At 38.6% G+C, this 13,846-nt stretch overlaps 1 long non-coding RNA gene across 2 annotated transcripts in view; it reads left to right on the top strand.

Moving 5' to 3' along the window:
- The window catches only part of LOC110291612, a 70,595-nt gene that overhangs the window by 26,989 nt on the left and 29,760 nt on the right, over positions 1-13,846 (top strand). For both annotated transcript variants that reach the window (XR_003836239.1, XR_003836238.1), the window contains exon 4: positions 5,444-5,484. This is a non-coding gene — a long non-coding RNA (uncharacterized LOC110291612). The remainder of the gene's footprint in view (positions 1-5,443; positions 5,485-13,846) is intronic.

The following is a 13,846-nucleotide window of genomic DNA, read 5'->3' as shown; positions in this document are numbered from 1 at the left end:
AAAATAAAATAAAGGAAGAGAAAGATCGATTTCATGACCTTAAAAAAGAGGGAGAGAGAGAAATATTCCCTATGCCAGAACTTATGAACTAAAGTACAAGATGGTCTCCAATAGGGAAAAATATTTCTAGAAATAAGGGAACCAAATACTCAGGTATATTAAAAACTCGCAAATTTCAGATGAAAATCATGACTCCCATTTAAAAAACAAGTAGATAACCACATGTCATATACCAAAGCCTAAGTTCATATCTCAAATACCTAGTCAATGTATGAAGAGCCACACCAGGTAGCAGTCCTGGGCAGCTCACTGTTTCCTTTTCTTACTCCAATTTCATATGATGAAGTTCTTCCACTTTGTCACTTCATTTTGACTCCTTCGACAGCTATCCTTTCATCTCCACTCAGCCTCTGCTTGACAATTATGCTTCCCTACTTTCCATCGAAGAAATGAAAGTAGTCAAAATCTCTTCCCAACATCACTGCATCAAACTCATAAATCTATCTCCTCTTGTTCCTATATTCTGTCTTGCTAATTACAAAGATCCAATGTAGCTATTTCCAAAACCTGACAAACATTGCACTAGATTCTCTGAATCACATGTGCCTCATTTGATCCACGTGACCCTGTATACTTCTCGTCTCATCTTGGTTTACTCAAATCTTTGCAGCATTATCCCCATGTCCTAAAAACATATTCATCTGCAGATTCACCGACATTCGAAGCAGATGAAAATTGATCATATTACCCTTGATTGTCCCAAACATCTTGCAAGAATGACCTGGCTGACTCCATTGACTATTTTTCTCTACTTGGTTACTTTTTATCTTGCTGCAATCCTGTTGCTAACCACAGGCCACAGAATATGCCACTGTCAATTCTATAGGCTATCTGGAGTCTAATAACTTTTTTCAAAGTTTTATAATAATCATTTTCTGTCCATTCACTGTAGACTTCTGAAACTTCCATATCTGTTGGCATGGAGGTACCCTGGTCACTAGTATCCAGGCTGGTTTCCTATGTTGCTTCCTCTTCATCCGTCCAAAGTTTGGCTCTAGACCTTTTGGGTTCTGGTAGGGTACACAGCAGTTCTTATCTAACTGACCTCTTAGACTTTAGTAGCTTTAAATTTCATCAAAATTCCAGATCTGTGAATTCATGAATCTATCTGTCAATCAGTATCAATTTTCCATTTCATGGAAAATCAAATGGGAAAAATCCAAATGATCTTATTTTGGTGTCATTCCAGTTGGCTATGGCTACAAAGATACTACATAATAAATAATCCTGAAAACAACTGCTTAAAATATATTTATTATCTCACGTGATGGTAGGGTGGCTAGGCTCTTCTGCTTTTTTCTTCTACCCATCAACAGGGTTATAGGGGGTTCTGTGCTCTATTCTATTGTTTGGGCTTCAATTTTGAAGCGTATGAATTTCCCAGTGAGAACTTCTGGTGATGAAGCTTCCAGTGTGGAAGGTGGAAGAGTCATCATGCAATGACAAAGTCTAGAGCTGGCATACTACTCACATTGTATTTAACCAAGCAAGTCACACAACCACATTCAGCATCCCTCTAAAGGAAGGAATATGTATATATATATACATATATATATATATATATATATATATGTATATATATATACACACACACATATATATATATGCACACACACACACACACATNATATATATATATATATATATATATATATATATATATATATCTCCATAGGCTGAGTATCACTGACTTAAAGAGATGTCCAGAGAATGTCAGATAAAGGATACATAGGACCTTCTATTGGCAGGTCACGACTTTCTTTCTATCTCTAGAGAGGTGGTGCTTTGGCCTGCTTGAAATAGATTCTGACAGGAAGTCATTCTCTTGTATAGCTAAATTTCAATGACATCTATTAACATCTATGATACCGTCTTTACAGTGAGTCCTGTGTATTAAAAGCATAAGGTCAATTTTCTTAACGGCACAGAAACTGTCACCTCCATTTTATAGGTTAAACTTGGTCTTTAAGATGCATAGTTACTTAGCTGGACACTTGTATCCTGTTCATGGTAGAGAAGAAATTTAAAGTCATGATTTTGTGTTCCCCAAGCCTGTGCTCCAGTCTCAGTTAATTAAACATCTACTTGTCTACTCTTGTCCTTGGAGTGTCTCTTTCCTATAATCAACAAGGCAGACAGAAATACTTTTGCAGCATAACAGATTAGGTTTGACCATATCTACCTTTAAAAAGCAGCCATATGTTGCAAATGTCTGTGTTAGCATTTACCAAAAGACCCTATATTAAAAAATATTAAGCATGTTTAAAGACAACAAAAAGTCAATAGATATGCTTAAGTAGAGAATGGCATGGTGCTTAGACTTTTAAGAGAAAAGAAATACTTTTTTCTTAGGAGAGATTGGAAATAGAAATACTCTATAACTTCTAGTCCAAGTGGAAGAAGTAAGGGCTGATATAAAATTTCATTGGCAACCTAGAACTCAAAGGGAAGGACTGAGAGGTACAAAGCGTAATCACTAGACTCAGCTAATTGGTTGAGAGAAAAAAATGATATGCATAGTTTTCTAACTGAATGTACTCCGTGTGTTCAATGGATTGATGTATCTCAATGAAAACATGGGAGACAGAACAGATTTGAGGAGGAAGTGTAGAGCCAACTATCATGTATGTGTGAGCTGTGGAGGAGGGAGAAGATACAGCCAAGGAGACGGTGAGTCAGTATATGGTACAACCAAATCCCAAACATGTGACATCCAACACATTTGATCTGCAGGAAGTTTTAGTTCTTCACTGTTTGTTGGTGTTGACTTAGATGGAGCTGGCAGTCAAATATATATATATATATATATATATATACACTTCTCAGCAGTCTATGCCTCCCACGGCAAGACAAAGTCCTCTTTCATTTTAGTTGAACAAATTTTTCAGTTGTTGATCTGTTTTTGTTTGTTGTAGAAGTGTTTATGTATTCAGTGCTCACCAGGATGGTTCTCACCGAGCAGATTCATGGTTCCATAATCATAGTGACATATCAATCCGGCATCATTCTCGGAATTTTGTTAGCACCCAATGTCTAGCTGAGTGTTTTGAGTAGACTGTGAGCCTTGGGGAACACATGATTGCTATTTGGTTAATGAGAAACCAAAACACCATTCTGACTGATACACAGTCACAAGAGAGTGGTAGAACTATGTCCCTCTCTCCATCATACTTATCAGTTCTCCTCACCCAAGCCCTTTGGAGCTATGATGAAATTTAAAATAAAAAAAAGTGGGGGAGGTCCTGTAATGATGTGGCCATCTACTTCTGTTTGTTGTTGTTATTGTTCAGATAGCATTGTGGTTAAAGCTTAGAAGCCCTTTTCATTTATAGGTGCTGTACTCATCATCATGTGTCACAGGAGGACTTTTGTCTCTTCAGACAAAGCCTTTTGAGATGGTTAGGATGTAGTACTAAAGAGATTTTCAAATAGTAACATTATCTACCAAAACCTCAGCAATCAGAGTTTGGCCATTAGTGCTCTCTAGTGGAGCAAGAATTTTTTTTTTAATTGCAAGAATTTTGCACTGAACTCTGCATATCTGTGAATGTGAAGAAAGCTTGTTTCCAGAGAAGTTCCAAAGTACTCAGCACAATCTGTGCCCAGCACTCTGGAGGTCTCAGTGTGGTGCTGAATGCAGTCTCTCAGTGCTGGAACAGATTTTCTAATCACTGTGGACATGATAAGACATTGCCTCATTTTGATAGAACATGTTTTGGAGTGAGTGGGGTGTCACCTTGTTCCTCTGTCTAGGGCCTTGTATCTGTGGCTTACCCATAAAGCATGTCAGACCTAGTCCTTCTGCTTTAATCTGTCAGATTCTCTTGTCTTATTAGTCTTCAGTTACACATAATTACGGCTGTAAGGTTATTCAATTACAGATCAACATGAATAACTTCATGAGTCCAATACAATTAAATTAGTTTGCCAAAATTAATCTGAATATGAAGTAAGAAAAAAAAAAAAACAAAATCCTCAGGCAAGGATGAGCTTTGAGAAAGTTATCTGGATGAAACACCTATTGACAGCTTTTAAAACAGGATTTCCCTCAGATTCTTTTCAAGTTGACATTGTTTGTAGTATTTCAAAATTCAGCACATTGGAAAATCCAAATGTAGAGGAATTTTAATACAGCAACTTGATTGCCCTGACAAGGGATCATATCCAAATACCTTCTAGGTTTGTGTGATCCAGCTGTAATTACACACCTATAGTCCCTCTGGCTGGAATACAGACACACCCTTAGGACACACCTTTAATCCCAATAATAAAGGTGAAGTTAGTTTGTAGAAGGAAGCAGTTATGTTCCAAATTGATGTCTAATTGAGAGGCAGACCAGTGATGAATCAGAGAAGGATTTGACAGAATGGGTCAGATATGCCCAGCTCTCAGGAGAAGAGACAGAAAGGGAGGTGATTTAAAGGAGCAGCACAGAGAGAGAGAGAACAGTGGGTTCCATTGAGTTAAATTGACTGCAAATCAGCCCAGTTGAGTGGAGCTCAGTTCAGTTCCCCACAGTCAGTGCAGTTCAGTTTCTGGAGTTCCGAAGCAGTTTTGCCAAACAGAGCAATTCAGTAAGAAGGTGAAAGAAGCCCATTTGAATCAGTCAACTGGGAGAAGACTTTGAGCCAGAACAGCTGAGTTGAACTAGCCAGCCATTTTCAGAAACAACAACAAAAAATGAGATGAAAATTATACCTGATGAATAAAAGTTACATGTACATCCAAGTGGTTGATATATAAACAAATATATAAATGTAACCTTAAAGTGAAAAAAAAAAGCCACATAAGGCAATTTGTATTTTTGTCATTCTAGCTTGTGTGTATATGACAATGCCAAGAACGGTATCTCCTTCCCTCTCACCCTCTGCCTGCCCCTTTCTGCGTCTCTCCCAGAATTCCTATTACACTTGATTTCTCAGCATCCCTTTTCCATTCATTTACTAAAGCTTTCCTTTTCCAGGCTAAGCAATGCCCTTCCTTTTGTCACTTGTCCTTTTCTGATCACTGTGGGTCTTAGCTCTTTCTTTGGGTAAACAGTGAGTACTCCGGAACAAAACTCATAAAATAGAACTTGAAAGACAGGCAGAGATTTAGCAGAGAGAAAAAGTAGATGGAGGGGGCTTTCAAAGATGATTGTCAGCACCAGGCGGAGGTAGCCAGGGAAGTCTGAATGCAGAGGAGTAAGGGGGGGGGGGCTGTTTGAAGGAACTGCACACCATAGGGTTGCAGGGAGGGAGGAATGACTTAAAAACCTGGTCTCCCTTTCCAAATGCTGACAAACCAAGCATCTTGGACTTTGGCCCTCTAATGAGCTCTGTTTTTTTTTTCTTTTTTCTTTTTTAACTACTCTCATATGAATATACTTCTGCTGTTTGAATAGCAATCTCCATCTAAAGGCGGAGTTCACTGTATAAATAACAGGTAAGAATGGCTCATCTGGCTTCATGGTGCACAGTGACAGTAGGTTAGGCTGCTTTGTCAACTGCTGTGGTTGTTTTGTAAACACAAACTATACTTAACCTAGAACACCTTCTTTCTGTTAGTTCTTTGCTTTCGGGAATATGGAAATCTATATCTGTATCTGTAATTTTGCTACTGAGAAATTACCGAGGAGGGTAACATGGTTCAGATCAATGGTAAAGGCTGTCTCAAAGCTATCACACCGTGGTTATTTCAGTAGGAGTTAAAGCCCTAGACAGTTCTTATTAGGAAAATTCCCTGAATCTCGTCTAGCTTATGAAGCCTTATTAGAAACTGTGGTGATAGGAAAGTAACGCTGTGGTGCCATCTGGAAAGATTTGTTCTATGCTGTAAGTGGGACTAAGAAGGAGCCCGCATTTCACAGAGAGCTTCTCACCCAACACCTGTAAGTATCAAGTGTTACCTTGGATACCGTATCCTAAATAAGAATATTTCCATCTTGTTCCAAAAAGGATTTGACAAGGTTTCATACACCACAGTACAATGATTTATGGCAGTTGATGCTGGGTTTAATTCCTCCAGACTAATGAATGAGTGGCTATTTATCCACCAAGCAGACTTGAGACCTGGTGCAAGACTAGCAACATTTTTGACTCACAGTTACATCTACCACTGGCTCCCAGCAACCAGGAGAGTAAAAACCCTAGTCTCAGAGGCAGAATAATGCCAAAACCAACCAACAAACAAAATCAAAGTAACAAGCTACCAAGGGGACTGGGGAATGGACTCTGATCGTACTGAAGAGCTTGAAAATGGGGTGAAATACAGACCACGAAGCTGTGCTTGATGTGGTTAAATAGTGCAACTGAAGCGAAGGGCTTGAGGAAATGAACTAACCTAAGTAATCATACAAGCTCAGCTTTCTACTGTATTCTAAAAACAAAGTGAACTGGACACTGTAGCATTCTACATCTGGCTTCCTAAAGAATAAGGGTTAATAATTATGAAGCACACAAGCACATACAGGCACATATGCATTTATCCAGTGCAAAATGAACTATTCTAAGAGCACATTGAACTTGCCCCAATAATTACTTTATTCTACAGCCACTGACCTTATTTTTTCTTCTTCTATTAAATGACAGGACACTGGCAGTCACTACTTTCTGCCTATGTTGCATCTCCTTCTGCTGCATTAATTTTTCTTGTTTCGGCTTGTGTTTCCACAGCCTAGCTGGCCCTTAGCCATGTCCCTGATGTCTCTCCATCTTGTTCCCATATTGTGGACGATATAAGAGTCCTTATTGTCCAGATGTTCTAGATGCTTAAAATACATTGTTCGGTTAAGAATAATAACAGATTCAGCTGAATTCAGTAAAGTATGTATCAGCCATTAAAAGCTGTCATTGGACAATAGAATCTACAGTTGCTTTTGTTTTAAAAAGATACACTAGTGAAATTTTTTTTATATTTCTGAGATTGATTGAGCTGGCATAAAAATATATGTAAGTTTGGCTTAGCTGTAAACTTAGTGAAACAGGAGCTATAAGATACATGCGCAGAATTCTGAGACCAAGTCGTCAGATTACCAATGTATCTGTAATCTTTCTCTTGTCTAAGCTCAGCGAAGTGGTAGAACTTAGTGATGCTTTGTCATTAATCAGAAATACCCTAAGAACATGCATATAGAACACAAACTTGCAGGATTCCAGGAGGAGCAAAGCAAATGGAAAGTTTCAAAGAAAGCTACTTCACTTACACTGCTGGTGGGCTGACTTCCCGCCAATTCACAATTTTAGACACTGGCATTTATGTTCACACAAACATGATATTCTTCTCAGGGATAGACAGTGATCATGCTTTTGATTAACACAACTTACTAGAGAACATAGAAAGATGAACACATGCCTGAGATTAAAATATAACAACAAAAGAGATATTAGCATCACTTTTTTCCTCATCATCTTAAAACACTCAATTATGATTGATTTCATACTCACATACAAATGCACTGTTAATGTAGAAATAAATGCTGCCTAGCTAAATACTCGCTTCCTCAAATCCTTCTGCCATCCTCTGGTCTGAGGGAAAGCAGGGGAATTGAGCAGTAATTAAATGCTAATGTTTTTGTGATCCATGTAAATGTTACTGTGAAGGAACAATTCCCAGAGATGAGGGAGTACCTAAGAAGAGAGATGCCTGATGAGAAATGCAGGCAGTACATTGTCCAGGCAGGCTGGTGGTAACAAATGGCAAATAGATCCCCTAAAGATAAGAGGGAAGCAGCAGTCCGAGTCGGGGAGATGAAGGAGAAGGAAGAGGCAAGTATCCAGGGAGAATATTGAGTGGGTAGGGAATTCTACTCACCAGGACTGAGGAAGCTATCCTGCCATTCAGCTCAAAAGGCCCTAAAATTGCAGCAGCACAGCCATAAAGTGACTAGAAACAAACATCATTACAGGCCTGAAGTGGTAGCCAGGGAGAGCGCTGAGCACCAAGCAGGAGAGAGGTGGGGACACACTGCCCCAACTTGCCAGTCTCCCTCTCCGAAATAGGCTCTTTTGCTTCCATGATATGGAAGCATAAAGAGACAGAAACCTGGATCATGCAACACAGGAAGTTGATAAGCCGCGGGCGAGAGAGCTAACTCAGGAAGGAAGCAGATTAGAGAGAAGAGAAAACGAACTGGCTGCCAGAAGGCTTCTTCAAACATCCCGTGTCGTTCACGATGAAGGTAGCCAGAGAAAGCAAGCAAATTGTCAGATTGGGTCTAGAAGTGGAAATGGAGTGACTAGAAGGAACGAACAATGATATCTTGGAAAAGGGTCAGTAATATATTTAATAAATATGGGCCACCTGAGTTAATTGACCCGAGCTGAAAGAGAACACACACACACACACACACACACACAGACATAGATTCAACTCTGTGTGAACTCTGTCTATGAATAACATACTGTGATTTGCTTCCAGCATTCTACTAATTATGCTTTTATATTATTTTCTTGAGTTGAAAAGAAAACATCTTTTTGGTTGTAACTGTAATGTAAGCTTACTAGAGAAAGGTAGAAAACACGTGGTGAACACCATTGAAAAAACTCAACCTTAGGATGCACTGCCACATTCCATGGTAACGACTGTGTAATTCCTCAGGCTTTCTATACATTTTTTTTTTCTGATTTGAAAACTTTCTATTTATAGAATTAACTTTCCCATGAAGAATTTATGACGGCTATTTAATACTATTTCTCCTGTTATTAAAACAGCTTAAAAGCAATGTGGGTACAGTGGGAACTAGAAAGAATTAGGGGACCAGGAAGAGTGAATGCAGGCAATGGACACAAATTATGGAAGAGGATGTGAAGGTTCTAAATCTATTCCAGAGATTTTGCTTTTAGTGGTTGGTAATTGCATAGACAGATATTCAGTAGTGAAAGAGTAAAATTCAGGCTGGGCGGTGGTGGCGCACGCCTTTAGACCCAGCACTTGGGAGGCAGAGGTAGGTGGATCTCTGAGTTCGAGGCCAGCCTGGTCTACAGAGTGAGTTCCAGGACAGCCAGGGCTACACAGAGAAAGCCTGTCTTGAAAAAAACAAAACACAAACAAAAGAAACAACACTATCCCCCCAAAAAGAATAAAATTCAGTATGAAGTGCCACAACTTCTGCTATGAGCAGCAATTCATCTGTAGACGTTCTTTGAAAAGTCTAGCCTTCGTGTCATTACTATTATTGTTATTATTATTATTATCTGCAACTTTAGAAATAAATGCTAAATATTTTAATGTGATATTTCTATTGAACACATGATTTACTATGCCGTGGATAAACTAAACTTTTTTTAAATTCTTTTGTAAAGTTGGACTTTCATTAATTTTTGTTTTGAGAAAAGATACAGCTTTTGAAGTCACTATATACACAAAGGTACCTATATAGTTGTAACGTGTTACTCTCTTTTGGTCTACAAGTGATTGTCCAAAGTGAAAATTTTGAGTCAAAGGACAGTACTTGAGAAGCTTTTTGTATAATTTTTTACAGGCACTTACAGCAAGTGTGGTCACCTGTGAAAGATCAACGCAGTTAAAAATTCCCGCAGTCACTTCAAGGCTCAATCCTAGGTGTCCAAGTTCTTGACAGTTGATGGCTGATATGGGAGTTGCTTTTTTTTTGTTGGGGTGCCCACTGCCAAATGCCTCTCCTCAGTGGAAAACTCCACAGCTATGCATGTGTCCATAACACTGTTTAGACTCTGAGGGTTATCAAAAGCAAACAGGCCTTGAAGCTAGAAAGCAGAGGGCCTTGATGGGATGGAGTGAAGGTAAAAATATTAAGATATATCTATGAAATGTTCAAAGAATAAGAACAAATTTTAAAAACCCTAAAGAAAATTGTTTTGAAGGGGAAATGTTTCCAGTTTATTGCAGCCCATATTTTTGAATTATTCTTATTCTAAAATTAAGTTAGATTTATTAACTATTCTTAGTGTCTGATTTATGTAATTATTAGATTTAATTACATTTGACATTAAAATTATTTTTATTGGCTTACTCTGCTAATTTTAAAATAGATAAAATGGGTACATTTCTATGTCTTAAGTTAATATAGTTTAGCAAGTTTTCTGAGTGCACAAGCTTTTGTGTCTCTGTGTTCTCTCTGTGCACTTGTCTATCAATATGTCACGAGAATTAATTTCTTAAAATTTTACTTTTAATTAATATATCATCCTTTCTGTGTGATTATTTTTACATTGCATTTATAAAGTCAGGACATTTAGAAGTTTAAAGTTTTTATTTGATACTTCTAGGTTTCCTTGGAACTATTTTTCATTTGCTTTTCAATTAAAAATTTTAACTTTGGAAAAACACAGAGACTCAGAATAGGACATATGCTTTTCAATTTTTTTTGTTTTTTTTAAATATTACTGACTTTTGTCCACATGTATGTGCATAGTGTGTGTGTGTGTGTGTTCACATGTGTGTGGGTGCACATGAGTGAGAACATGTGTGATAATGTATATTGAAGCCTGAAGTTGACATCAGTCAAGAATATTACTGGGTCACTCTCCAATATTCATTAAGGAAGAGTCTACCAATTTTACCCAGAACTGTTCTATATGATATTCCTGCTAGACAGGATTCCTGTTTCTATTTCCTAAACACAGGGATTATGGACAGCAACAATGTCTATGTGACATTTATGCTAGGGATGGAGAAGGCCATGCTGGTCCTCCACCTTCTGTGGCAAGCAATTTATCAACTGAGCTATCTCCCCAGTCTTCATCCTGTTCTGCTGTTTTACAGTTTTCAATTTTTGATTAAAAGCTATTATATAGTGTGAGACATAAGAACTAGGGTACCCTTTCTACTCCCATTAATTTCTTTAATAAATAATGGCTTTAATCTACATGCTACAATAATTGTGCATTTTTTTGAGTCACACTCTGCAGCAGGGATCTAAGTATAAAGTCAACCTGGATTTACTCATGTTTGCATTCTTTTTTTTTTAAAGACTTGTTTATTTATTTTATATATGTGAGTACAGTGTAGCTGTCCTCAGACACACTAGATGAGGGTATCGAATCCCATTACAGATGGCTGTGAGCCACCATTTGGTTGTTGGGAATTGAACTCAGGACCTCTGGAAGAGCAGTCAGTGCTCTTAACCAGAGTCATCTCTCCAAACCTGTTTGTATTCTTTTTTTCCTCGATGAAATTCAATGAAGCCAGAGGGTGGCAGGGAGTGAGGTCATGTGTGTTCACAAAGGGGTAATTCTGGTGCTCCTGAGGAGTAACCAACAGAGGGAAATATGCAGAATGGCCAAAGGAAAAGGGAGGGATGCTAGGAACCACCCATGAGGCAGGGGGAGGATTGAAAAGTTAGCAGAGAAGGACTTATAGGAGTGAGCAGAGGAAACAGGACTCAGAGTTTTCCATAGGACCGTAGCGAGTGGCACTCAAGGATGCTGGCACTATTGAGGGTGGATGCCCCTTTGAAACTGGCCATTGCTGGGGTTCCCCAGTTCTAGCCTGGGATCGAGAGTCAGTCAAGTTCATGAATGCTAAAATGGTCTATACAAGAGCAGTGTGACTCATTGAAATTAAAACAAACCAGAAGATAAACTTCAACTAGGAAAAAGAATATCTATCCTAGGGAGCAGCTGAGGCCAGGACCAAGAGGGTGAATAGATCTCAGATAGGATAACAGCAAACCCCACCGATGGGGAAGGAAGAAGGAAGCCAGAAGGCAGAAACAGTGACAATGCTAAAGGCTCCTGAAACTGGAACTGGCCCTTGCTCCCTGGCCCATGTCTCCTCCTGATCTCCTCTTGTCTCAGCAATCTGCTACTTGCTCTAGATTTCTCCCTTTGGTATAAAGCAACCCAATCGTCTTTTTCTGGCTCTATCCTCTCCATCCCATAGATGATGGCTTCATTTTGGCCTCTGCTGGCTTCTGAAATGATTCAAGGAACTGATTTTGTAGTTTTAGATAAAAGACCTACTTTGTGTGCATGTGACAGTAACTAGCCATTAGGACTTACACAGGAATCATGGAACTATTGGCCAATTTTAAGAAACTGGTCTTGACTTCAGCTGCTGTTTAAAATGATACCACTTAGCCAGGTGGTGGTGGCACATGCCTTTAATCCCAGCACTTGGGAGGCAGAGGCAGGCAGATTTCTGAGTTGGAGGACAGCCTGGTCTACAAAGTGAGTGCCAGGACAGCCAGGGCTACATAGAGAAACTCTGTCTCGAAAAAAACCAAATAAAATAAAATAAAAAAATAAAATAAATAAAAAAGAAAGAAAGAAAACGATACCACTTGATTTCTATTGCATAGTTTAGCTTCCTGAAACTTTTCAAAGGAGAATTGAATGAAATTGGGAGGAGGGACCACCAAGGAAGCAAACTCTCAACCAATATCTTTAAATTTTACTGAAATTGTGTCTCCTCAACTGTTTGTTAGCCAAAGAAAACACTCTCTAATTTCTAGTTCTTGTGAAATACATCTTTATCATAAATGATAGTTTAATCTCTGATTAGTGACATTCTAAGGCTCTTCCTATTTTGTCTTGTTTTATCTTCTTAAACTTCAAGAAGTGTCATATTCTCTACCCAGGTGTATGCATATATTCTACTGTGCTGTCAGACTCTTTGAAGAAGTATATCACGGTCTGGTGTATGGAGTTTGGTGTATAGATGTGTTTCAGGTTTGACTTTTTGTGTGTTTGTTCTTGGTTCTGTTTTTGGATATAGGACTTTGGTCTATTTGTTATTCTCTTTAGTGAAAATGTGAATCTTGCAGTAGACTCTCCATACTTGCCTCTGTTCAGTCAACAGTTTGCTTCTCTGTAAAACTCTATAGAGTTTGTTCTCAGCTGTTCAACTGCTCCTATACTGTGACCCTTTGAGTTGTAGATTTACTAGAAGTCAGCTGGGGTTGTCTTCGAAATCGTTTATTCCATTTCAATGGTTGTCATTTTAAATTTAAATAAATCTACTACAAACTATGTGTGGAGAAACAAACCAAAAAAGAATATTTATGTAAAAATTAAACCGAATGCTTTGAAAAGTCTTGATCAAGTTGAATCATAAATTGTGGTTGAATTCTGTGTAGAAAAATAAAGGACCTGCAAAAGATCGAGACAGTCTTGCTCTCTGGGGCCTTTAGAATTTAGCTCTGCCTTAATGAATTCACAACAGGAAATGTTAAAGGACAAACTGTGCATGTAATGTACTGAAAAAGAAAAGGACTAAATAAGGGTTGAAATCTAAAACCAGGTGAACTGACCAGCCCATTCCAGCAACAGTGGACAGGCTTGAATGGACTGTATGTTCTCAGCTATGCTAGACTCTCCAAAAAACAAACATACAAACAAACAAACAAAAATCTAAGTTCAGAGGATGAATTATTGGACCAAGCCCTTACTTTACCACTGTGGTAACATTATGAGATTTAGATTTTAAAACAAAGGACAAGGGTAAAAACAAGATAGACAGCAACAATATAAAAAAACATATACCTTAAAATATCCATTATTTTACACAGAAACCAACATCTCTTTAAATCCAAATTTCTCAAAAGAATATATTGATGTCATCATTCATTCAACCCCAGGAGTCCACTGTTAGGCAGACACCTCTGGACCATATCTAGAACTGAGATGGGGAAGCCTCACCCTTCACTCAACCCCAGAAGCCACTGCTAAGCAGACATCTCTGGACCATGTCTGGAACTGAGATGGGTACGCCTCATCCTTCTTCCAGCTTCCCCTGGTGACATCACCATGCACCTAGGCAGCTTCCTCCTTCAGCCTGCTCCTCCATCTCTGCTCCTCCGTGTCTGCTCCTCCATGTCTGCTCCTCC

This window comes from Mus caroli, chromosome 3, assembly GCF_900094665.2.
Source record: "Mus caroli chromosome 3, CAROLI_EIJ_v1.1, whole genome shotgun sequence".
NCBI lineage: Eukaryota > Metazoa > Chordata > Mammalia > Rodentia > Muridae > Mus > Mus caroli.
Note: the sequence above shows the minus strand (reverse complement) of the source record. Positions and strands in the feature narration are given on the sequence as shown.